Source organism: Coregonus lavaretus, assembly GCF_964263955.1.
Source record: "Coregonus lavaretus genome assembly, chromosome: 4".
Lineage (NCBI taxonomy): Eukaryota > Metazoa > Chordata > Actinopteri > Salmoniformes > Salmonidae > Coregonus > Coregonus lavaretus.
The window spans coordinates 30,087,107-30,107,106 of record NC_139991.1 but is presented as its reverse complement, the minus strand read 5'-3'; the positions used below and the strand labels follow the sequence as shown (position 1 = coordinate 30,107,106).

The 20,000-nt window shown below is 44.2% G+C and overlaps 1 protein-coding gene across 1 annotated transcript in view; it reads left to right on the top strand.

Annotated features, from left to right (window-relative positions):
* The window catches only part of strbp (spermatid perinuclear RNA binding protein), a 111,815-nt gene that overhangs the window by 47,464 nt on the left and 44,351 nt on the right, over positions 1 to 20,000 (top strand). The gene's annotated exons all lie outside the window — the stretch shown is intronic.

Below are 20,000 nucleotides of genomic sequence, written 5' to 3'. Positions count from 1 at the left end.
ATGAAAGAAAAACCTCAATGTAGCCTATAGATATAAATTGCACAAGAGTTTTCATGTGTTGTTTTCTTTTTATTCAACCCGACCGCCACCCACCTGCCCTTCATCCACACATTATTTCATGACCCTAAACCTGCCAGCCCCGCGGATATAACCGCGGCTACTGCGGGTTGAACCCTCGCATCACTAGTCCAAATATACACTCCCACTTACCTTCTCAGTCGTTATTTCACACAGACACTGTTTTGACTGGGTTATGATCCTGCACAGTGTAGGTGAAACGTGTAGAGAACCTAGCTCTAGCGTTAGATGTCATGCTGTGCTGATTTCAGCAGGAACAGATGGCACTGCAATGTCCTGAGAAACTTCTGCTGCAAAACACAGCACAAGGTTGGCCTGCAGTGCCTGTATTTGGCTCTATGCTACAATGGGAGGAGCAGCCTATGCCAATCTGCCCATTCATCCACTACAGTACCAGTATGAGGAGAGGCTGAGGAGGCCTGGCATGCATTCCAATCTCCCATGTAACCCCTTATTAGACCTTCCAATGCCAAGTGTGTGTAACCCCCAGTCACACTAGGATCATATGTACTGGATCAGTTCTAAGAGGGGGAGGGAGAAAGAGAGGTAGAGAAAGAGGTAGAGAGCAAAGAAGAGAGAGAGGGAGGTAGAGAGAAGGGGAGCAGTATCGAACGAGCAAGCTAGAGAGAACGGGATTGAGTGAGGCAGAGAGGAGTGATATTGTCTGAATCCTGCCTAGTCCACGCACTGCTCTCCGAGCTCTCAGGCAGCGCTGTATTTAGAAGCCATGGGCTCCGTGCCCCCCTAGGATTCCTATTGATTTACCCACTGCCTGGATGCAAAACACAACATGCTTTACTCGACTGACTCTGAACTCTCTCTCTCCCTCCCTCCCTCCCTCCCTCCCTCCCTCCCTCCCTCCCTCCCTCCCTCCCTCCCTCCCTCCCTCCCTCCCTCCCTCCCTCCCTCCCTCTCATCTAATAACACAGGCTTGATCTTTCACTCTCAAAGCAGCTGAAGGATGAGGGACTAACAGACAGACAGACAGACAGACAGTCAGAGAGAGACAGACAGTCTGGCATAGTATTGTCCTGACTCCTGCTAATACACTGCCTAGGCCTCAGCCTCCCTCAGCCTTCCCTGGGCATTAGCCCACTTAGCATTAGCCCACTTCTCTGCTCCATTAACACTTTATTAAACAGTCTAATCCAGGCTAAAAGGCTCTCCCTCTTTAAGCTGATGTTTAGTTACACAGGCAGCTGTCTTGCTCAGGCTCCTCTCCTCAAGAGGTATGCTTAGATATGCAGAAATCTTTATATATTTTTTTTACATTGAATTAAGCATAATGATTATGGCCCTAGATTGCAGGAAAAATCCAAATTCTCCAACTTCCCACCCCTCAGCCATTCAAAGGTACTTTGTGACCCATCAGATTTTGGGGGTGCATGAGGCCCCAGTATACAGTACAGTAGCTGAGTCGAGGTTAGTGTTTATGTGTTTGATATTGATGTGTTTGATATTGATTTGTTTAATATTGATGTACACTATAAACCTTAGGTACTACCTCTCTCAGTGACAGAAGATATTGGACATTTTGGGGTAAAATGCACCAGCTACCAGATCACTCTCTTTTTCCTTCCTGTCCTCGCCCAGAGAGACGCTTCTAAAAGCGAAGCACTCTGGGAGATTATGCCGACTGCCGATTGTTGTTGTTTTTTCCCTTAGGGGGATAGTAAATAATTATATAGCTAAATATTATATAGCTAGGCTATAAGCGATATACTTCCATTTTTTACTTTTGCTTTTTGGTACTCATGATGAACATCCACCTAAAATGAGAGACAAACATTTTTGGTTTTGTTTTCCCAGAAGCCCTGTGCTAATCTGTGGAGTTGTTAAAAGCAATTTTCTGCTGCTGGCTTGATCTTGCTGGGATGTTTGGCTGTGTGTGTGTTGTCTGTCTCTGTGTGTGCGTGTGTGTTTCTCTCTTAGTGTGTGTGTTCGCGTGTGTGTGTGCTTCTCGCTGAGTGTGTGTGTTCGTGTGTGAGCCCTCCTGTCCTGTCTCCAGCTGTGTCCTCATTCCCTAATGGGTATTTGGGTCTGTTACAGGACATGCCTCCCCAGCCCAACCCACCATCAAATTAATACGCGATTTTTATTAATAACACTAGTCCTCTCTTCTGGTCTGCTCTGGATTTTACAATAAAATAATGATGAAAAGAGAGGGGGGGATGGGTAGGGGGATTGTACCGTAGAGGAGCTTAGTATTGTAATTGAAACATCCGGACAATTCCACGGTAACAGCATGATTGTGAGAATAAGATGTTCCACTTTAAAAGAATACAAAAATAAAACATTGATTGCAAAGTTAAATAAACCATACAGCTCTATGCACAAGGACTACTTTTAACAATCTCCACTGAAAATGTTACAAAAACACATTTACTCGAAGAACAGTGCAGATGTAAAGTTTGGGAACAGAATGATGGTACAATTTCCAACGTTGTGACCATGTTTTCCAAAAACTCTCTTAAATATCTACTCCATAATTATGAATGTCATTCTCTTCATGGTGATGTATCCTAAATAGGTACACAAAGGTAGAAATATGCAATATCCTTTGGTTATTATTCTACTCACTGGCTATTATTCGAATGAGCTCTGCCCCCAAAGAACACCAAATTTGGTTGGTCCGGAACCGGCCCAAATCTGTACCAATCATAGATGTCTATGTTTCACAAGTTTGCACATCACAGTACAGCATAGTAGAGCACAGTAGAGTATAGTACAATACAGTACAGCACAGCAGAGTAGAGTTCAGTACAGTAAATTATACTTTACTCTACTCTATTGTGCTCTACTGTACTGTACTGTACTAAACTCTACTCTACTCTACTCTACTGTACAGTACTGTATTGTATTAGACTGACTTACATTCTACTTTGATTTACTGTACTGTACTGCCCTACTGCAGGGGTTCCTGAACTTTTTCATTCGGGGCCCCCCTTCCAGCAATGGGGAACATCCCGCGCCCCCCCTGCGCGCGGGCACGTGCCACGCACCATGCCTTTTTCTATGGGCACAAGCACTGTTCATGACACAAACTGTTCACACCCCTCTTGTTGGTGGAGATAATTATTTGCAGGTTTAGAGCTTATTTCCTGCAATTCTACACATTTTGTCATGGGGTGCGAAGAAAATGTTTACATTTTAAAGCAAATTTTCCTGCAATTCTATAAAAAGGGTAACGTCTACAAAATGCAGTCCGCTCTGTTTGTTACAGATTCTAGTTTTGGAAACAGAAAACTGTATGGAGATCAAATGTTTCATTCATGAGAAAATTTGCTGAATGTGGGCCAAATCGCTCTATCTTCTCCAACTGCCGGCCACTGGGCTTCCTCTGACCACCATATTTGGTAGTGAGTAGAAACGCCAATCGGATGCTTCACATTTATACATCTGGTGAAATATCTGGCTCATTGTTCTATCTGTGACTTTACTGTACTGTACTGTACTGTACTGTCCAAACAGACGTCCATGATTGGTTCAGATTTGGACTGACCGGGCTCATGTAGGTGTCAGTATGAGCCGGGAGAGGTGACATTAACTGGAGAGCGATAGAAGAGAGACAGGATGCGAAAGAGGGTGAGTTGTCCAGACTGTTTTTACACTCTTGCTTTGACCACCACGCGACAGAAACAGAAAGCGAAAGAGAACAGTTATTAGCTGAACATAACAGTATGCAGTAACAGGTGACCCAACTGAGGTTTGTGACTACTATGAATTTACATTGTAGCCAATTCAGTTGCAGTCATTACAGATTTTTTGGTCATTCTGTTACGCGTTTTAATCACTTAATAAACCATAAACCAAATTGTTATCAGTAAAAAGACTAGAACTAATTTGTAGGTCTGCTTTACTTTACTTCTCAATATTTTATTATCCTCCCTCATGAGGGTGACAAATTAGAATATATCTTAAAGATACAGAATGTTGGTTTTTGGTAACAGAATGACAATACACTAAGCGATATTTATTAAACTTACAGAAGGCAAATAATTTCTGCAAAACTAAATATAAATGTTGATATTAGTGGGCCAGGGCCTTTACTTCAACATTATTGTATTTCTAATACCTTCTATGACTTTTTCTGGTAGATGTGTTCTAAGACCCCTTTTCCATCTATTTGACCAGAAATCAAAGCCTTTGCTTATTCCAATTTTTTAGGATGGAAAATGGTTGAAAATGTATATATGCCTTAATTTCTCAAGTATAGACCCTTAGCTTTCATTTGACACCAAATTTGATGTGCTCCTATGAACTTCACATGTTAGTGCTCATGGGGCTTTTCACATTGATCAAATCAAATAAATCAAATAAAATTGTATTTGTTGCATGCGCCGAATAGAGTGAAATGCTTACTTACAAGCCCTTAACCAACAATGCAGTTTTAAGAAAGAATACCAAAAAAATATCACAAAAAAATACAATTTAAAATAATACGAAATAAAACTAACAAATAATTAAAGAGCAGCAGTAAAAATAACAATAGCGAGGCTATATACAGGGGGTACCTAATGCCCATCCAGCTAAGAGATGTTATGTTCCAAATAATTTCACAGAATGGACTAAAGCATCAGTGGAATGTCAGGCCAGAGAGTGACGGCATGCACTGTGTGTGTTTGTGTGTGGACATCTGGACATGTGTTCTGCTCTACTTGATATTTAATGTCATTAGTCCAGATGGGTTTATATTGTATAGTTGTAACAATATTGCACTATTGTTTTTGCGCTAGTTTGCAGTACCTGCACGAAAAAATTTTACCCCCTTTTTCGTGATTCCGATCTTGTCTCATCGCTGCAACTCCCCAACGGGCTCGGAAGAGGCACGTGTCCTCCGAAACATGACCCGGCAAGCTCCTCTTCTTAACACCCGCTCGCTTAACCCGGAAGCCAACTGCACCAATGTGTCAGAGGAAACACCGTTCAACTGACGACCAAAGTCAGCCTGCAGGCGCCCGGCCCGCTACAAGGAGTCACTAGAGCGCGATGAACCAAGTAAAGCCCCCCCCCCCGGCCAAACCCTCCCCTAACCCGGACGACGCTGGGCCAATTGTGCGCCGCCCTATGGGACTCCCGGTCACAGCCAGTTGTGACACAGCCTGGGATCGAACCTGGGTCTGTAGTGACGCCTCAAGCACTGCGATGCAGTGTCTTAGACCGCTGCGCCACTCGGGAGGCCTGTTTTCAGCACTTTTATTTCCATGACTGATCAAAACTCATTTTCTCATGACTCTCTCTTGTCCCTCTGCAGCAGAAAATATGGTGAACAATATGTTTGGAACATCGAAATTGCAATAAAATCATAGTATGGAATCGTGAGAATCGTGAGAATCGCAATACATATCGTATTGGCACCTAAATATCGTGATAATATCGTATCGTGAGGTCCCTGGCTATTCCCTGCCCTATTGTGGACCCATCAGACTAATTACATTCTTTCTGTGATGTTGTTTCCTGTCTCTCTCTCTTGGTCTGTGTGTCTGTGTGTAGGCGTGCGTGTGTGTTCCTGTCTGAAATGTCCTTGTGGAGTAAGAAGGCACAAATAATACTGCAGCCATTACTGTCAGCAGCCGTGTGTTTAATTAGGTTTGTGTTGGACCATCTTCTCTCTCCCTCTTCCTCTCTCTCTCCCTCTTCCTCTCTCTCTTTCTCTCCCTCTCTCTCTCTCTCTTTCTCACGCTCTCCCTCGCTCTCTCTCTCCCTTGCTCTCTCTCTCTCTTATTAAGCTCTTACAGGTCCTGAGTGTAGTCTGGAGCACCGAGCCAACCACTGCCCTTTGTGTGGATCTGATAATATTGTGTGTGTAGGTCACTCAAGTGTTGTGAATAAGACACTTGGTCAAAGCCTCACTCACTCACACAGCTAAAGTGATACTGTTGCATTAATGGGGCTCTATCTGCTATACACACACTCACACTCACACACACACACATTCTTGTTATCCAGTGACCCCCACTCTCGTCCTTCAGGACTTGACCTGCAGTCAGCAGGAACGACCCACCTATCCTCTCCTTCCACCTCCTCCTCCTCCTCCTCTCCTCCATCTTGGTTATTGGCAGTAGTGTTATGCTCTCATCGATGTTAGGCATTTTTCTGGCATTCCAAAGGCACCAGCAGCACTTTCTACACACTGCCCAAATCATCATTACTGTCTACCTGACCTGTGTGTGTGTGTATCACAAAATTGCTTTCTCTTTATCAAGAAGGGAGAGGGGTGGTGGGAACAATGTCAATATCAATGGATGCAATGTCAATGTCAGAAACCAACGGGCAATTCCACTGTAACAGAATTTTTCACTTTAAAATGTGTCAAACAAAAAACAATGATTGCAAAGTTAATGCAGAGTGGTAAAACAAGTGCAATTTATGACTACACTGGCACAGACAGTACCCTCCAAATGTTTTGCCATGCTGCAGCTACATTGTGAGAAAGCCCCAGAGTAGGAGGCACAGAAAGGTCAGGCTGATTTCCATACAAACACTCTGTAGTGTATGGTGGCTCAGTGGGACTGGCTGGCTGATGGCTGATTGCTCCATTCTACACAGAATCATAATGATGATCCTTCCCCACCTGGTGTAATTCCTTTGTTCTATAGAACACACCACTCCTCACAGAGAATGCTACTGTATGGAATCTGTGCTACCGCATTCTACTGCTGCATTCCGGAACCCACCTGGCTTCCAATGAGATAATTCGAACATCTATGCTCAAAACCCCTACAGGTCATGACTTTTAAACAATTGTAGAGATTTTTGTTGTAGAGAAGGCATATTAGCCAAGCTGTTCTGTGGTATTCAAAGTGTTTTAGGGTCCACTATACTGATGGAGAGTGTTCTTCCTGTTTCAACTGAAGTCAGCTTGGCACTAAGATGTGACTAACAGGCTGTACTCTGTCTGCATCTGGTCAATAGAGAAGTGTTGATGAGAGAAGTTGTTTTAGCCGTACTGTGTGTGTTTGTGGGTCTGGGTCTGGGGGTGCGCGAGTTGGAGAGTAAGAGAACTTGCTTTAGTTCCTCTTTCTCCAGTGATTTGAAGAGATATTGTATTCTCTCTGCAGCTTTGGGGCCTATACCAGCATGGTTCAGGAGACTGTTCATTACACACACATTTTCTCAAGTCATTAGGCCTATAAACCAATATTGCTAAACATTGCCACATGCTAGACCTATTTCCTTTTAAGTATTGTAAAAGGAATGTTTTACAGGACAGGATCTTATTATTTCTGCTATTCTCTTTCAGCTGAAAGGCCTAAAATGTGCTGCTTGTTTTTAACAATAAAGAAGTTTTTCTTTTTAAAAGCTTCCTTTTGTCCTCCAAGAGGGGCTGAAAAGAATAGCTTGCATATCTCTCTTTTTCTCCATCCGTCAGAGACTGTGTACTGTCTGTCCTTTATCAGACAGATCCCTGCACAGAGAGAAGCAGAAACACAGACGGGGCAGCAGTAGAATCAACTAGCAGATGTTTACATAGAGAATGCATCTCTTGGCTTTAAAAGCACAGCAGGACATGGAGAGAATATAAAGGGGGGTACGCACACACACACACACACACACACACACACACACACACACACACACACACACACACACTCACACACCTATAATAACTCTTCATGAGATGGCCTCTGTCTTGCAAATTATTCTGGCAATTCTCAGATAGAAACTTAATTGGGAGGAAGGATGTTTGGAATTCCTTTTACATTTGTATCACAAACCAGTTTTTGGAAAATCATGCTGAAAGTGGCCATTTTAGGCCCTTTTAGACCTATACATGCCTCCTGTAAGACCATATGATCTGTGAACCGTACATGATACAGACAATATCTTGATGTCATTACACTCCTTATAGTGTGCTCTAAAGTACGGAGTATATCTTGATTCCGTATGTCTTGTTAAACATCCTTCCTTCCAATGAAGTTCCTATGTGAGAATTAGGGGTGTGAACATTTAAACGTTAAAAGTTTAAACGAAATTGGGATCCTTAACGTTAAGAAAAATCCCTCACGGCGAAATATTATTATATATATTTTTTCTTCACAAAATTAAAATCACAGTGCAGTTATCACAAAACATAATATTTTCCGTGTTATAGCCTAACTAGACGTTTGGCTATAAAGGTCTGGGGAAAGTTGTGTAATTTAAATAAAACCAGAGAGGAAGAGGCTTCAGATTAAGATTACGAAGACATATGCGCACCACGGTTCTTTCTTTCTGCCTGCCACCTCCTCTCTCTCCCTCTCGCTGGCTTGCCTGGGGCGTATTCATAATGCAGATTTAGTTGCAAAATGCCTCGGAATGGAAGGAAACACAACGAAATGGGGAGGGACCTAGCTGAATGTGTCCAATAAAAACTATTGTTTTAGTTGCAAACTGTTTGGACTAATGATTACACCCCTGCTCTTTCTCTTCGCTAATGATGACGTGTGTGTGTGTGTGTGTTCAATCTTCGGTCTGCTGTGTGTAGAATATCCTAGCCTATTCTAAGGGCTGAAAGAGGTCATTCGCTGGATGGGAGGGGTCGTTGATGATTTTTTTCTGTACATTGGTGTACAGAGAGCTCTTTACACCAACTTTGCGAGGTGGAATTTGGGTACAGTGGTAGTATACAGTGCATTCGGAAAGTATTCAGACCCCTTGACTTTTTCCACATTTTGTTACGTTACAACCTTGTTCTAAAAATTGATTGAATTATTTTTTTCCCTCATCAATCTACACACAATACCCCATAATTACAAAGCAAAAACAGGTTTTTAGAAAGGTTTACAACAAAAAAAGCTACAAAAACCTGAAATATGACATTTACATAAGTATTCAGACCCTTTACTCAGTACTTTGTTGAAGCACCTTTGGCAGCGATTACAGCCTTGAGTCTTCTTGGGTGTGACGCTGTATTTGGGGAGTTTCTCCCATTCTTCTCTGTAGATCCTCTCAAGCTCTGTCAGGTTGGATGGGGAGTGTCGCTGCACAGTTATTTTCAGGACTCTCCAGAGATGTTCGATCGGGATCAAGTCCGGGCTCTGGCTGGGCCACTCAAGGACTCTGGAGTTCTGTCAGACCAAGGCCCATATCCCCCGATTGCTCAGTTTGGCCTGGGTTGCTAGCTCTAGGTCTTGGTCTAGATCTTGGTTTCATCAGACCAGATAATCTTGTTTCTCATGGTCTGAGAGTCCTTTAGGTGCCTTTTGGTAAACTCCAAGCGGGCTGTCATGTGCCTTTTACTGAGGAGTGGCTTCCGTCTGGCCACTCTACCATAAAGGCCTGACTGATGGAGTGCTGCAGAGATGGTTGTCCTTCTGGAAGGTTCTCCCATCTCCACAGAGGAACTCTGGAGCTCTTAGTCACTTCCCTGACCAAGGCCCTTCTCCCCCAATTGCTCAGTTTGGCCGGGCGTCCAGCTCTAGGAAGAGTCTTGGTGGTTCCAAACTTCTTTCATTTAAGAATGATGGAGGCCACTGTGTTCTTGGGGACCTTCAATGCTGCAGAAATGTTTTGCTACCCTTTCCCAGATCTGTGCCTCGACACAATCCTGTCTCTACGGACAATTCCTTCAACCTCATGGCTTGGTTTTTTCTCTGACATGCACTGTCAACTGTTGGACCTTATATAGACAGGTGTGTGCCTTTCCAAATCATGTCCAATCAATTGAATTTACCACAGGTGGACTCCAATCAAGTTGTAGAAACATCTCAAGGATGATCAATGGAAACAGGATGCATGTGAGCTCAATTTCTAGTCTCATAGCAAAGGGTCTGAATGCTTATGTAAATAAGGTATTTCTTATTTTATTTTCTAAAAACCTGTTTTCGTTTTGTCATTATGGGGTATTGTGTGTAGATTGATGAGGACAATTTTTTATTTAATCAATTTTAGAATAAGGCTGTAACGTAACAAAATGTGGAAAAAGTGAAGGGGTCTGAATACTTTCCGAATGCACTGTATGTGCAATGCTTAACCATCTGAAAGGGATCCAGCATTGTGAATTGACATGTAATTGTATTAAAAAAATATATTTTTTTTTAAACAGAAAACTGATTTTAAAAATGGCAGTTTAAAGGTTAAGAAATGTTTTCCATTTGTCACATCCCTAGTGAGAATTGCCAGAACAATCAGAGATACCAAAAATATTTTCTGCTCCCGCTGGCGTGGAATTGCCCCTGTCTTGTTTGGATCTTTTGTTCTGTTGGAACTACAAGACCACCTGGAGAGTGTCTCCGAGTATCATTAGGTGTCTGTGTGTGTGTGTCTGCGCGTGTGTGTGCCAAGGATGTGTGTGTATGTGTGTGTGCCGAGGTTGTGTGTGTGTGTGTTACATAGCAACAGCATCTGTTTTGACAGATGGTGAGGCCTAGTAGTAAACACATGATGCCAGAAATAAAGTAGCAATAACATGAATTTATACACAGAGGTTAGGATTAATTTGACCGGCACACAAGCAGACATTCAGGTGAGCTGGTATCTTAGCAGCATTGGCCTAATGAACAAGTAAACACTATGGTCAGAAATAGCGTTGAAATACACTATACAGTGGGGAGAACAAGTATTTGATACACTGACGATTTTGCAGGTTTTCCTACTTACAAAGCATGTAGAGGTCTGTAATTTTTTATCATAGGTACACTTCAACTGTGAGAGACGGAATCTAAAAAAAAAATCCAGAAAATCACATTGTATGATTTTTAAGTAATTAATTTGCATTTTATTGCATGACATAAGTATTTGATCACCTACTAACCAGTAAGAATTCCGGCTCTCACAGACCTGTTAGTTTTTCTTTAAGAAGCCCTCCTGTTCTCCACTCATTACCTGTATTAACTGCACCTGTTTGAACTCGTTACCTGTATAAAAGACACCTGTCCACACACTCAATCAAACAGACTCCAACCTCTCCACAATGGCCAAGACCAGAGAGCTGTGTAAGGACATCAGGGATAAAATTGTAGACCTGCACAAGGCTGGGATGGGCTACAAGACAATAGGCAAGCAGCTTGGTGAGAAGGCAACAACTGTTGGCGCAATTATTAGAAAATGGAAGAAGTTCAAGATGACGGTCAATCACCCTCGGTCTGGGGCTCCATGCAAGATCTCACCTCGTGGGGCATCAATGATCATGAGGAAGGTGAGGGATCAGCCCAGAACTACACGGCAGGACCTGGTCAATGACCTGAAGAGAGCTGGGACCACAGTCTCAAAGAAAACCATTAGTAACACAATATGCCGTCATGGATTAAAATCCTGCAGCGCAAGCAAGGTCCCCCTGCTCAAGCTAGCGCATGTCCAGGCCCGTCTGAAGTTTGCCATTGACCATCTGGATGATCCAGAGGAGGAATGGGAGAAGGTCATGTGGTCTGATGAGACAAAAATATAGCTTTTTGGTCTAAATTCCACTCACCGTGTTTGGAGGAAGAAGAAGGATGAGTACAACCTCAAGAACACCATCCCAACCGTGAAGCATGGAGGTGGAAACATAATTCTTTGTGGATGCTTTTCTGCAAAGGGGACAGGACGACTGCACCGTATTGAGGGGAGGATGGATGGGGCCATGTATCGCGAGATCATGGCCAACAACCTCCTTCCCTCAGTAAGAGCATTGAAGATGGGTCGTGGCTGGGTCTTCCAGCATGACAACGACCCGAAACACACAGCCAGGGCAACTAAGGAGTGGTTCCGTAAGAAGCATCTCAAGGTCCTGGAGTGGCCTAGCCAGTCTCCAGACCTGAACCCAATAGAAAATCTTTGGAGGGAGCTGAAAGTCCGTATTGCCCAGCGACAGCCCCGAAACCTGAAGGATCTGGAGAAGGTCTGTATGGAGGAGTGGGCCAAAATCCCTGCTGCAGTGTGTGCAAACCTGGTCAAGACCTACAGGAAACGTATGATCTCTGTAATTGCGAACAATGTTTTCTGTACCAAATATAAAGTTCTGCTTTTCTGATGTATCAAATACTTATGTCATGTAATAAAATGCAAATTAATTTCTTAAAAATCATACAATGTGATTTTCTGGATTTTTACAGACCTCTACATGCTTTGTAAGTAGGAAAACCTGCAAAATCGGCAGTGTATCAAATACTTGTTCTCCCCACTGTATATACAAAGTATGTGGACACCCCTTCAAATGAGTGTATTCGGCTATTTCAGCCACACCTGTTCCTGACAGGTGTATAAAATCGACCACACAGCCGTGCAATCTCATTTTACATTTACATTTTAGTCATTTAGCAGACACTCTTATCCAGAGCGACTTACAGTTAGTGAGTGCATACATTTTCATACTGGCCCCCCGTGGGAAACAAACCCACAACCCTGGCGTTGCAAGCGCCATGCTCTACCAACTGAGCTACACGGGGCCCTCCATAGACAAATACTGGCAGTAGAATGGCCTTACTGAAGAGCTTAGTGACATTCAACATGGCACCTTCATAGGATACCACCTTTCCAACAAGTCAGTTCGTAAAATTTTGGCCCTGCTAGTGCTGTCCCGGTCAACTGTATGTGCTGTTATGGTGAAGTGAAAACATCTAGGAGCAACAACGGCTCAGCCGCGAAGTGGTAGTCCACACAAGCTCACAGAACGGGACCGTAGAGTGCTGAAGCGCGTAGCGCGTAAAAATCTTGTGTACTCGGTTGCAACACTCACTACCGAGTTCCAAATTGCCTCTGGAAGCAACGTCAGCAAAATAACTGTTAGGCAGGAGCTTCATGAAATGGGTTTCCATGGCTGAGCAGCCGCACACAATCCTAACATCACCATGCGCAATGCCAAGCGGCTGGAGTGGTGTTAAACTTGCCGCCATTGGACTCTGGAGCAGTGGAAATCACGCTTCACCATCTGACAGTCCGACAGACAAATCTGGGTTTGGCGGATGCCAGGAGATGGCTACCTGCCCGAATGCATAGTGCCAACTGTAAAGTTTGGTGGAGGAGGAATAATGGTCTGGGGCTGTTTTTCATGGTTCGGGCTAGGCCGCTTAGTTCCAGTGAAACGGCGAGCTTTACACCACTCCAGCTGACGATTAGCATTGCGTATGGTGATCTTAGGCTTGTGTGCGGCTGCTTGGCCATGGAAACCCATTTCATGAAGCTCCCGACGAACAGTTCTTGTGCTGATGTTGCTTCCAGAGGCAGTTTGGAACGCAGTAGTGGATGTTGCAACAGAAGACAGACGATTTTTACGCGCTACGGGCTTCAGCACTCAGTGGTCCTGTTCTGTGAGCTTGTTGGCCTATCACTTCGTGGGGTGTCCACATACTTTTGTACAAATATTGTATCATGCACATTGATACCTTGCTAGCAAACGTCTTTGCCAACTGATGGTTTTATAGTATCAGCAGACGGTTATCTAAAGAGGACTAATCGTAGCAAAACATGCTCAACATAAATGTCCAACAAGATGTTGTAGCCTATAGCTTTTGTGACTCCAAGGCTTGCATAATTGCGCACAGGCACATCTGGAAAAGAGAGAATATATGTAGCTGAAGAAGCTCATTCATATTAACCCATAATTCGTTGGCTAAATATTAGGCCTAATATTGCATTAAATGCATTTCTGTGAAGCTTCATGATTGACAAGGACTAACTGCGATTCCTGAGAGTTCTGTGGCGGCGCTAAGAGGAGAGTGTTTACGTTCTAAGTGGCAATGAGAAGTGTGTGTGTGTGGTGCCAGTGTTTACGTTCTAAGTGGCAGTACCCTGTTAGAAAGTGCTTATCCCCCTCCAGCTGGGTGGGAGATTGGCTGCCATGTTCCTCTCAGTCGCAGGTGAGCCTGTAATTGTTTGCAGCGGTAGGATTGCAGCCCGAGGCGCTGTGCACTGACAGATCCCCCTCTCTCTTGCTCTCATTCTTTCTCTCACTTTCTGTCTGTCGCTCCTTCTCTATCCTCTCTCTCGGTTCCTATCTCTGTCTCTCTTTTTTACATTTACATTTCAGTCATTAATCAGAGGAGTGCTACTTGGGAGCCTCACAGCCACCAACTCTTCATTCTTCTGTAATGATGGGATCCTCTCCTGGAGTAGTCTCGAAAAGCCGACCCTATTCAACAGTGACTAGGGTCTGGTTTCAATGATGGACTCTTTTGGCAACTTTGATATGGGAAAATAAATTGTTCCGGGGTAGGTCCTCTTCAGACAGACAACCCTCCCAACAAATCACGAGGCAGACATGCCTGAACGTTGCGATTCAAAACCAAAGTTTGCAGGCAAAACCTTTGCAGTGGTAGTTGGTGCCAGCTAGCCACTTGTGAAATTCTCTCATTAAAAATAACCCCCGTGATCTACATCTTACTAGCTACTTTTTAAAATTGTATTCAAGCGGTTAAAGGAGTGACATAGGCAGTGACGTAGTTTGTCTATGTCAAAAAAGTCCATCATTGAAACCAGACCCGAGTCACTGTTGCCTGGGGTCAGGTTTACGAGACTACTCCTAGAGGGCCAGAGAAAGGAGAAAAGGAGAGTGGGAGATGGAGAAAAGGAGGACAGAGGGCCTGTTGTTGGCAGCAGCACTACTCTGCTCTGTGTGAGTCCATGGGTGGCTGAAGGAAACCCAAAGGTTAGAGTAGAAGACGGGAGAGGAGAGGACGGGAGAGGAGAGAAGAGAAGAAGAGAGGATGGAGGAGTGGAGAGAGGATGGAGAAATGAAAGGAGAGGGGGAGAGGAATGCGTAAGAGAAGAGGAGAAAGAGAAGGAGCTAGGGGAAGAGAAGAGAAGAGGGGGAGCAGAGAGTTCTTCTTTTCGGAGAGGGCAGCCAGTCGGTCACTGCGGGCGTCTGTCTTTTTAAACCCTCTCCTCTACACAACAAGGCTTTTACTGTGTCAGTGCTCTCATCCAGAAACACTTAGGTTAAATACAGCCTCACACATCTGTTCCCATGTTAATGTCTCCTCTCTGCTCCTCTCCTCTCCGGTCCTCTCCGCTCCTCTCCGCTCCTCTCCGCTCCTCTCCGCTCCTCTCCGCTCCTCTCTAAACTAATCAAAGCCCTTCCAGGGGTCCTACACTACTCTGTCTGTATGCTGCTTGGCCTTGTGAGAGGATGAATGGGGAGTGAGGCCTACACAACCAAATCAGTCTCGTGCTATTGGCTCCATTGGCTGGTGTTGATGTGATGATGTAGAACCAAACAAACGACACTGTCTGTCTGCAGTCCCACTCCATTATCCTCTGCAGAGGGAGCCCATGTGTTCTATGTGTGTGTGTGTGTGTGTGTGTGTGTGTTCTGTTCTGAGGGGCTGCGTTAACTATCCTCTCTGGTGTATGTTTAATGGGGTTAATTGAGTCGTTTTAGATCACTGGTTGACTAACTGGCCTGCTGGTGTAGCCTTATCAGTAAAGACTCATGCTATACAACTAGCTGTGCATTAAAGGGATTCAATGGGCTCTGAATGTATAGAACACACGCTGTGAGTGATTAGTACTAGGCCCATGTCTGGTGTTTGCCGCGAGGGCTGTTGAGTGAAGTCAAGTGTGTGTGTGTGTGTGTGTGCGTTGTGGAGCACTGTGCGTTAAGATGATTAGCCTACAGCAGAGCAGCACCGATAGAGATCCTTCTTACAGGGGACCCAACTGCTGCTGCTGTGCCACACACTCAGCCACAGACACACAGAGCAGAACAAGGGAAGGTCCTAAATGGACCTTATCAGTTAGTGGCAGTCAACCTAAACTGACACACTCAACTGTTGTCCCTGACTATTGGTTAGCTAGATCATATCAGGTTTAGGTCATGTCGGGATACACCCAGGCTGTAACCCAGACCAACAAGGGCTTGCCCACATATGTGTCAACCTTTTTGTGTGTGGCTGTAAGAAGAAAAACAAGTTGAGGAAGAGAGAAAAAGAGAGAGGGAGAGAGGGCATCAATACGACAATGTTACTTGTTCTCTTGTCAGCCAATCTCCCTCAGACAGACAGAGAGAGGCTGGCTTAGGGCTGGGCGATATGGCCTGAAAATCATATCTCGGTTTTCTCAAACTAATGGGCGATTTGTGATATATATCTTGATTTTGTCAAATGTTTTCTCTAAATACGCTTTGTTGCACAATGAAATAATCGAATGAATTCAGGGCTTGTCAACTCATACCTACGCTAAATATAAGCTTTCCACAACCAGTAATTTAATGTAAATAATGTAATTATTTTATCAAAATAGTTTACCCTGTGTTTTGCAATAATCACTGATCTGGCTTTCAAGTCTGTCAGTGCCCTTTTTGTTACAAATGTAACCAGAACCATGCACAATGCAGGCCTAGACAACTATTTGCTTGTTAGCAAGGTAGACTTAGCCTGTTCATTTTGTTTAGATGTTGAAATCAAATGGCCTACCTGGGTAAGAAGATGCTTATTTCCCAGAATGAGAACGAGTTGCCAATTCCTTATATAAATGCGTATTTTTATATGCTCATTGCACATTTATAAAACACAGATTAGACAGCTAGCATGAATTTTCCACAATAATGTTAATTGATACTCCCGTTTTAGTAGGGTCTGCTCCGTTCTAAATTTTGGCAGTTGAGACATAAAAAGGGTATCGTTAGAAGGGGAATCGACCGATTCTGTTGGACCAAACCTCAAATGCTAATACAGAGTTGAAACTGCTTGTTGTCAGAGAGGAAGACGTGATCTTTCATCTTTGTTGTTGTGAGTGACAGGGGGAAGGGCTCTGTGTCTGTGTGCGAGTGGGAAGATGCACAGTGCACACAGCACAGAAGGAGCGAAGGAGACAAGACCAAAAAGACATAAATGCAAAAAAACAAAAACAAAAAAACACATCACGCTAAAACATAATTTCGAATTCATTGAATTAATTCAGTATATCGCCCAGCCCTAGGCTGGCTGCTGGCTCTTTTATAGCTGTGTGGTTTCCATCTTGATGGAGTCATTTCCATGGTTAAGTGGCTGTCACCCAGTTCATTTTCCTCCAGTCTGTAGGCCTAATGAGTTCACTACGGGCAGCAGAGGACAGGACAGACTGCACGGGGCCAACTGCTGTAGGAGAGCCATTTGTATTATATTCACAGGAAGGCACACGCACGTATGCGTGCACGAACGCACGCTTGTAGCACACACATACACACACATGCACACACACAATCTCACATACTCACACACACTCACAGGCAGGAAGGACTCACTGTGATGTACACTGACAATACAGAAACAGCTCTCCTCTCACTGGATGGAGGCTAGCTAGAATGTCTGGAAAAATGTCAGTGAATTCTTCACTCACATCAGCGAGTTTTCTCTTCAATCACAGTTTCAACAGGAGGGAATGATAGAGGCCTAACTTTGTGTCACTGCACAGTCAGTTGTTCTCAGAAATGTAAAAATGTCATCATACCGGTTACAGCATCTCTCTCTCCAAACTAGTAGGCCTAGTGTTAGGCAACTTCTATTATGTACTTAACTACATTCCCTTTAGTTTATGAATAGGTTCATTGTGTTTCAAATGAACATGTTAGGTGATACTGATTTCTCTCCATTCTCAAATGTTGTCGCCACCCACATCTCCCATCCCCCATTGTTGTTATGCAGACTATTATCTACATCCTGGTGAAGTTTTGCATAATGGTTCTTGAGTGGGCGAGGTCACTTCCTGTTGTGAGACTGTGACATGTGACATGGCCATATCTAGATAGTATCACTTTGAGTTTAAATGTAAACACAAAGTGAGCTTTTTCATAAAGTGGAGCCATTACGGCCTGGACCCAGATCTGTTTGTAAATCAAATGTATTTACAGAGCCCTTTTTACAACAACAGTTGTCACAAAGTGCTTATACAGAAACCGAGCGTAAAACCCAGAGAACAAGCAATGCAGAAGTAGAGGCACAGTGGCTAGAAAAACCAGGAACCAGGCTCTGAGGGGTGCCCAGTCCTCTTCTGGCTGTGCCGGGTGGAGATTATAAAAGTACATGGCCATTAAGGCCAGATCGTTCTTCAAGATGTTCAAATGTTCCATTTCAACCTCTAAATGCTCGGCTATGAAAAGTCAAGTGACATTTACTCCTGATGTACTGACCTGTTGCAACCTCTACAACCACTGTGATTATTATTTGACCCTGCTGGTCATCTATGAACGTTTGAACATCTTGGAGAGAAATCTGGCCTTAATGGCCATGTATTGTTATAATCTCCACCCGGCACAGCCAGAAGGGGACTGGGCACCCCACAGAGCCTGGTTCCGCTCTATGTTTTTTCCTAGGTTTCTGCCTTTCTAGGGAGTTTTTCCTAGCCACCATGCTTCTACATCTGCATTTCTTGCTGTTTGGGGTTTTAGGCTGGGTTTCTGTATAGCACTTTGTGACATCTGATGTATAGCACTTTGTGACATCTGATGTATAAAGGGCTTTATAAATACAATTTGATTGATTGATAGGGTGGTTGGTTGGCTGGTTGGTGGGTGGTTGGTTGGCTGGTTGGTGGCTGGTGGTTGGTTGGTTGGCTGGTTGCGTTGCGTGTGGCTGGTGCCTAGTTAAACCCATAAAGTGTCCCTGTGGCCTAGCTGTGGTATGTAAAGCTTTTATCTATAGCACAGCAGCACCCAGTCAGTCATACTGCAGCGCAGAGCAGCTAGATAGACTGTTGCAGAGTGTGTTAGGAGTCAGAGTGTCCTGGTTGATGGGTATTGATGATGGGTATTGAGACGCGGGGGACCCTAACGGCATTCCATACAGGACAGGACAGGGTGGGGAGGTTGGGTAGGGTTTCACCTCTGCTATACTGCTGTTGTTTACGACAAGAGGTTAAATCCCCAATGCATGTACCCTCTGACGCATGAAGCTGGAGTGTGTGTGATGTGTGTGTCCTGTCCTCCTGGGCATCTCTCCCTGGGCCTCCAGCCCTCCCCCTTGCCAGCCTGCCACGTGGCACAGCCTGGCATAGCTGCCCAGTTTACCTAATCCATGGGAATGGAGATTGTTTTCCAGGGAAACCACATTAGGAACATGGCTGGATTAATGCAGATGACCAGCGGGATTAACGGGTCAAACTTTACCCTGACTGACTCCCCTGGTTAATCTGTGATACATAGATGATAGTTGATGATTATGATGAATATGAATGATTATTCTGCTAGGCTGAATGGTTCCAATGACAGAGTAAAAGGAGCAGACGAGGTCAGAGAAAGGAGAGTACGGGGAGAGCTGACAGACAGATAGGATAGGCTTGAGTGGGCAGTGGAATCATTTAGGCTAGGTAAATCATACAAACTGGAGCAGAGCATTTTTGAATATGTGCTTGTGGTGTGTTGGTGTATCTGTCTGTCAATGTGTGTATGTGTGTGTATCTGTCAGTGTGTGTGTGTATGTGTGCATATCAGCCTATAAAAACAAGCGTGGCATCATGAAATATGAATAAGACCCGACTGTCTCGTTTTTAGCTTTAGCTCATCTCCTCTTACTCTACCGGCAGACAAAGACTAGGCTCTAACCCCTACTGAGAGGTGAGTGTGTGAGTGTGTGTGTGTGTGTGTGTGTTACGAATGAAAAAGAAAGGGAGTGTGTGCACAGGATCAGTTGAGCGCAGACGGGGAGTTGTAGATGAGACACAGGGGGTGTGAAGCTTTAACAAAAGGAGTAAGGGGGCGAAGAGGGGGCATGTACTACTGCAGCTGCAGGGTTTTTTCTGGATAAAAAAAAGGTGGTGGGTGTGGCGGGGGGGCGTGGCAATGGGCGCGGCCGGCCTGTCTGCGCCACTGAATTCAGTCCCCATCTTGGCGGAAGAGTGAAAATGTTGCTGTTTTTAATCAAATTTCCTGCAATTCTACATCATTTTCCATGAAGCTCAGAGAAGTCTGTGCAGTTTTAAAGCTAATTTCCTACAATTATGCTGTTGTCAGACAGAGGGGAACATTTAGGGTATTGTGGGGGAGGATCCTCATCAGGATGTTGGTATCAGCTACTATTGGCCTGATTCTCTGTCAGCTCTAACAAAAGGAG